Below are 6,938 nucleotides of genomic sequence, written 5' to 3' on the forward strand. Positions count from 1 at the left end.
CTTTTAAGCGAGGTAGACTCGTTTTTGGCTGCACTACTCTAGCCAGGGCACCGATCCAGTTAATAAGTGATTGTTTGACCGGCATCTTCCAACATTTTTATCATTCTACTTTCAAGGGCCGGTCCGAATTTGACTGGACTCATCAAATATAATAATCTGAGCTGCTGTTCATCAGCCTGTATTCTATCCAGCAAGTTCTGATATACATTCACATTATGAGAGTCAGAGATTCCCTTGGGCGTGAGTCAGAGTGGCTGTCAGGAGGACTATAAGGGATTCGACTTGTTTCTATGGTGGCCACCATTTTGTAGGTGCGGGAGGTTACCAAGTAATCACATTATGTTATGGGAAAGACTGGTTCCAAGGTACAAGCTCTACATGGGATGAAGGAAATGATGCCGCCTTTATTGTTACATTTTAGCAAGAGGATTTTGTAAGGGTAGGCTAGCAATTAGTTCTGGTCGATCTGTTGTGCCTGCTCGTTGCAGATTAATCTCATCAGACAGTTGAGAAACACACCTCACATGTGGGTGTCAAAATGAACTGTCTTGCATTCAGCCCGTCCTATAACCCACCTGGTTCATAGGTAGATGTTGCACTCTGTAGTTTTTTTGTCTACCACAGTTTCATCTAATTTGCATATTGCGGGGTTGATGCTGAAACGATTCGCTTCACAGTATTCCCTTTCTTCAGCATTGCGAAGAGCTACTGTGTTGGTAATCACCCTCACTCGCTCAACGAAGGCCTTCAGCCTGTCCCAAATCTCCTTGGTGGATTTCCATACTAGATCATTATCCCCATAGCTATACAATGGTGAGATTGTATTGCCTGTTCCAGAAGGCCAACACATCTGAGGCTAGGCTAAATATCAGCTAGCCTGGCCTATGGTAGATCGCAATCTCTAACCCCTCGTTCTGTGGGAGGTGTGCAGGTAGCTGTGAATGTCCCAATAATAGTACTCGAAAGACCATAATTCAACGGCCATTGCTCAGGGACTGGTTGCTTAGGCCTATCTGGGTCGGAGGACCAACTAAATGTTATGAATTATTCTATGACAATTATCACTAGACTCGCCAGATCTCTATTGCGTATAGTCCTATCTGAAGGGACAGCACCCAGCCCTTACACAAAGACAGGTGAATGAGGTATGAACAAGTTTTACAGTTTTATTATAAAAAATAAAATGATAACACCAATCCTAACACTATAGCGCTTTTCCCACCAAATCACAAAGATGCAACGAACATGTGACTGCAATGTCACAAAGAAAAATTAACATTGATACTTGATTTAATACGGCACTTCATTCCACTTTCACTGAGATTGAGAACACTTCAATACAAATGTTGCATGAATCCTAGCTATCAGTACAATGGAAAAATAAGGCAACTCACACTCACCCCTTGATGGAGGGCGAAATTCTGGCGCAAAAACACAGAGCTCACTTACGTGTGGGATACCTCACCCGCAAGTTGGTCTTTCCCTGACCAGTTAGTCAATATTCACATTTTATAACTCTTTGCCAGTATCTGATTCTTCTAAGGTCATGTCAAAATTAACAGCATAAAATGTACTAAAATGTTCTCCATGATCTTAGGTGGGTGACTCAGTAAAAATTACAAAACACTGCAGTTCAACAGAGAACCATTGCGTTTTTGCCGCCAACTAGGTTTCGTGCAATTCTGCAATGGTTCCAGGGCAGACTCAAGTCAAGGAAAATGGTGCACTCATTTTGCACGACAGGGAAGGACAATTACTTCATTTGCTTCATCGAACACCTAACAAATTGATAGTGCAAATCCTGATTCAAACTTTTCTGTACTATTTGAATAGAGGTTTCTTGACAGTTATTTATTGGCTCTAATGTGATCAACTAGGTTTAGTTATACCGCCACAGCTTGTCATTAATGGTTCATGATGGGCCTCAGCCACTACATCAGGCAGTAGAGCAATCAATGAAGTAATCTGCAATTGTTACTTGCTACTGAAACAGCTGTATCGCTCAAGTTATGTTAAATTAGTACAAAAAAAATAATACTGACAATGGAAGTAGTTCAATTAATTCTTCCAGTATTCACACGAGCACACTGGTTCCTTATCAGTCTAAATAGATGGTTGATGAAAATCCCTTTATTGTGCTTATTGAACCGATTTGAGGTGGAATAATCACATGATTCCATGGGTGCCTGCACATACGGGCAATGGGGATATTTACCCCCTTGGAAGTCCTGGAAAATTTTATGATCATTATATATATATATATTATATATATATATATATATATATATATATATATATATAGATATATGAACAAAGTTACAGCCACGAAGGAATTTGGAAACGCTGGAGTTGCTAAGTACTTTTGTCTTATTACCAAGGCAGTTGCTGTGACCATATCTTGGTAGTAAGATGAAAGTACTTAGTATCTCCTGTGTTTTAATTTTCCTTCATGGCTGTAACTTTATATATATTTATTTATTTATATATATGTGTGTGTGTAATTATATAATTTTCCTGGATTTCCAGGGGGAGCAAGTATCCCCGTTGGTCATATGTGCAGGCACCCATAGAATCATGTGATTATCCCACATTCAATCAGTTCAATAAGCACAATAAAGGGATTTTTACTAACCATCTATTGAGATTGATAAGGGCTCAGTGTGCTCGTGTGAATGCTGGAAGATTAATTGAGCTACTGCCATTGTCAGTATTTCTTTTTTTTACTATTTTAACATAACTAGAGCAATAGAGTTGTTTCAGTGACTTGCAGATTACATCATTGATTGCTCTACTGCCTGATGTAGTAGTTGAGGCCTATAACTATTAAAGACAAGCTGCAGTGGTGTATACCTAAACCTAGTTTATCACATCAGAGCTGATGAATAACTGTCAAGAAACCTCTATTTAAATAGTATTGTAAAGTTTGAATATATATATATATATATATATATATATATATATATATATATATAATATATAATATATATATGCTTTATTCATTAAAGAAATGCAGGTGCTGGTGCTGTTTTTGGAATTAACTTGCCAGTTCAAAGGGTCAAAAGTGTTTGTCAGCTTGATACTGGAAACTATCCATATATATTAAGATTTGCCCTCTCCCTTGGAAAATATGCTGCGGGTGACAATGTGTGATTCCACATTACAAATAGCAATGCTCACAATGTTCTCTTGCAAATCTACTATGTTCTTCATTCTATACCATGCTATCTGCACCGTTTCCTCAGCCACAATGCCATACAAAAGACCATCACTAGCTGGACATTCCTGAAACTCGGTGGTTCAGAACTATCCAGTTCAAAGGACCAAATGTCAGAAATTTTACCCTCTGACACTCGTTCATAGTCACAAGGATGGAGTTGGGTGTAGAACAGTAATGCCTGAAGAGCAAAACCAACAAATGCCATTGTTTAAAGACGATCCAGCAAGTTTTGTTTTTCTTTTTTTTAGATTTATTATAAAAACACACTATTTAAATTTAAAGACACGTTACATCACAGGATAAGTTCGTAATTTATGGACCACAAGGTCTACAGCGAAGTATGTAAATCAGACGGAAAAAACACGACATCTACATAGAAAGGTTACAATTTCATATCATATCTAAATGATCTAAAACATTTTTAACTGACCTCTGACTTCGCCAAGCCATGAATGGCGAAAACACAAAAGTATTAGATATGAATATAATGTCGGCTTATGGCTGACGAAAATGGCGAGATGGATAACAAGACATCTTCCTACCTGTTGTTTCTTTGGTGCCCTTGGAAAAAGAAGGCAGGGAACGCACCCTTACATGGTCTCTCATCACCTTGTATGGCCACTTAACTTATCTCTATTGGCTATTTTATTCAAAATTAATCTTCATTTACTAAAGGCAGAGTTCCATCAATATACGTGAAATTGTTTATCTAAACAGTCCCGATGTCAAGATTTTTCCTTCAGTAAATTCACAGAAAAGGGGGAATCAGTCTCGACTGCCTGCTTTCTACTTCTGCTCGCTAATCCTGAATGTCGTGAACGATTGTCAAGGAAAAAACGTATCCAGTTTTTCATGATAATATATATATATATATATATATATATATATATATATATATATATATATACATGTGTGTGTGCGCGCGCGTGTGTATGAATGTATGTATGTATAATGTGTTTATGACTTATGCTTCTTTGTGTGTCTATACCCTATTAACTTGTTCCGTGTTAAGTGTAAATATATAATGGAATGTAGCAGTTTTTTACGTACTGTATAGAAGTAAGTGATAGGGCGATTTTCTTAGTGTAATATGCGTGCTAATTTTATTGATGTGCTTACTAATGCGAAGAAAGATCATGTTGTACTTTACATGAGTGTGGATCCCCAAATAAAAAGTCTTAGCTTTTCAATGATGATTGCTACCTCAAACAAAGGTTAGAATACACACATGTGCTGTTAACGACGCTGTAAAATGTGACGTTTTAAGTTATGTTTTAATATAAATCAGTATTTAAAACAATCTCTCATAATTATCGTATGTTTAATTCTCTTCGATAAGGACGATTGGGTATTATCATTATATCAACCTGTCCCCTTGTCTTATCAACTAGGTAGCAACTCAATAAATTGTTTTTCCATTTTTGATGGGCGTACAGATTTAAAACGAGACAAACTATTTTGATTTATTCTTTAACCCAAATAAGTGATTGTGTGAGGAAAACATTGGTATTAGGGAACAATATTTTTCAAGTATAAGAAACTGACTTCTCAAGAACACTTATTAGTTATCATAGCCCCTAGGAACAGAGGAGCACTCCCTATATTTGTCGTTGGTCGACTCGACGGTATTTGTAAACTAACCGACTTGAATGAGCTCGGAGATGTAAACAAATGGTAGGTCGACTGATCACTTCGTCATTGAGATTTTTCCATGAATGAGGCGTTTTCCATCTTTCTCTTTTGACGTTTCTGTTTGGAATTTCATTATGGTTATATGTAGGACATTAGTGAGTATAAATTCGTGTATCATCACAGATGGTTCTGTTTTTTGAGTGTGAATAATACCTATGGCAGCGCAGGTGGCAGCAGTTCGACTCCCTTATTCTTATGTTTTTCTTATGAAATGTGGTGCAAATCAGCAATGTGAACTTTCAGGAATCAAAGAGGAAACTGACCATAATGTTAACAGACCTTAATGTTCTGTTGCGGGGAGTTAGTATTGATTTGGGGAAATCGGAACCAGAATAATTGTTCACCCATTGCAACAAATACTAGGCTACTACCTACCTAGGTAGGCAGTGTAGGCTTTGCCAACCATGTAGGTACAGATGGCCTAGCTAAGATAAAACTTCCATCCATTAGCTAGCCAAGGTAACACAAACTAACCTATATGTGGTGAGGTTTAGTGACTCATAGCCGAATGTCGTCCTGGTACAGATTTTTAGGTACCATTATAGGCAAGTGCCTGTTACAAGAAGGATTGCCATCACTTTTCTAGGATTCTTTTAAATGGTTGGATTTAAATGATATACTGTAGCTATATCCTAGATGTACCATGCATCAGACTTGTGTAGCCATGGTGGATACAAAATAAATAGGGTAGAATATCACGACAGGCCAGCCCTCATCACGGTGGACGTGGGTCTTAATTCACTCGATATTTAATTGGTGAAACGAATACAATTGCAACTCTAAGCATACCATTTAAAAGACTGAGTTTTGTCAACATATTGTATATATGAAAGCCCCATACGAACTAAAATAAGCATGTGAGCTCTTCGTAAAATATGTTTTCAAGGCAGTTTTGAAATCCAATATGGCGGCTACGTTTTGCATGGACGTTCTCATCAGTGACGGCCACCATCTTTCCCAGCCCCTTCCCAGCACTCATTTGAACAATGTTAGCGTATATATGTAACGTTTATTGATCTTACTCAAGATTGCAGTTGTAATCAGCACTAATAAAACAACATTTGTTGCCTATATTAGTGAACGTATAAAACATTTTATTCCCGGGGTCATGGTTTGAACTGAAATTCCTTTTTACCTTGTAATCGGTGGTTTTATCCTCACTGCCATCACAACTGAAACTCCACAGTCCTTATTTGATTGTAATTATACATGTTTTGGTCTTAATTCACTCCAAATTGCACTTGAACCACACTGCAGTTCCTGGCTCCTAAGTGCTCACTCCACAAACACAGTACGGAGGCAGCACAAGTACATGTTTTATGAGGTGCAAAGTTTTATTCCCTTAATTGTTTTACTTTACTCATTACAGGCAGTCCCCGGGTTTACGACGGGGGTTCCGTTCTTGAGACGCGTCGTAAGCCGAAAAATCGTCGTAAGCCGGAACGACGCTTGGAAATATGTCTTAAACTAATAAAAAGTTATAAAATCTTACTTTGTAATCCTTTGGTTACACTACATGTTGTTTCCTGTAGTTTTATGTACAACCTGAGTTATTTTCATAAAAGAATGCTGGTTCTTGAAGGTAAAAACTATTGTAATCCTCTGGTGACACTACATTCTTGAAGTTTTATGTACAACCTGGAGTGATTTTGCAAAATCTTGAGGGCTACAAGAACAGCTGATTACTATTTTACGTATCATATAGACTAATTAAAGTAAATGTATCTTTAAATAGGCTTATATATTAGTATCAACAAAACATTTCCTGCCATGAGTCAGAGGCCGTTTAATGAAACGAACACTTCTCTGTCCTATCTGTTCAGAAAATAAACGTTACGTCAATCCCCGAGACCATTGTTGCCAAAGCGTCTCTCTCTCTCTCTCTCTCTCTCTCTCTCGTCTCCTCTCTCTCTCTCTCTCTCTCTCTCTCTCGCTCTCTCTCTCTGATCAATTACATTGGAAACTTGACATATACGATTGCCCTAATATACGATGTTTTGAGATATAACAGAAAAATTTGCGAAAATAC

At 37.6% G+C, this 6,938-nt stretch overlaps 1 long non-coding RNA gene across 2 annotated transcripts in view; it reads left to right on the forward strand.

Annotated features, from left to right (window-relative positions):
- Positions 1-4,761: 4,761 nt before the first annotated feature.
- Positions 4,762-6,938, forward strand: part of LOC135215342 (uncharacterized) — a 15,319-nt gene continuing 13,142 nt past the window's right edge. The window contains exon 1 of one of the 2 annotated variants that reach the window (XR_010314671.1): positions 4,762-4,891. This is a non-coding gene — a long non-coding RNA (uncharacterized LOC135215342). Of the gene's footprint in view, positions 5,005-6,938 lie in introns of both variants that reach the window. The other variant, XR_010314670.1, reaches the window with a different exon arrangement.

Source organism: Macrobrachium nipponense, chromosome 5 (genome assembly GCF_015104395.2).
Source record: "Macrobrachium nipponense isolate FS-2020 chromosome 5, ASM1510439v2, whole genome shotgun sequence".
NCBI lineage: Eukaryota > Metazoa > Arthropoda > Malacostraca > Decapoda > Palaemonidae > Macrobrachium > Macrobrachium nipponense.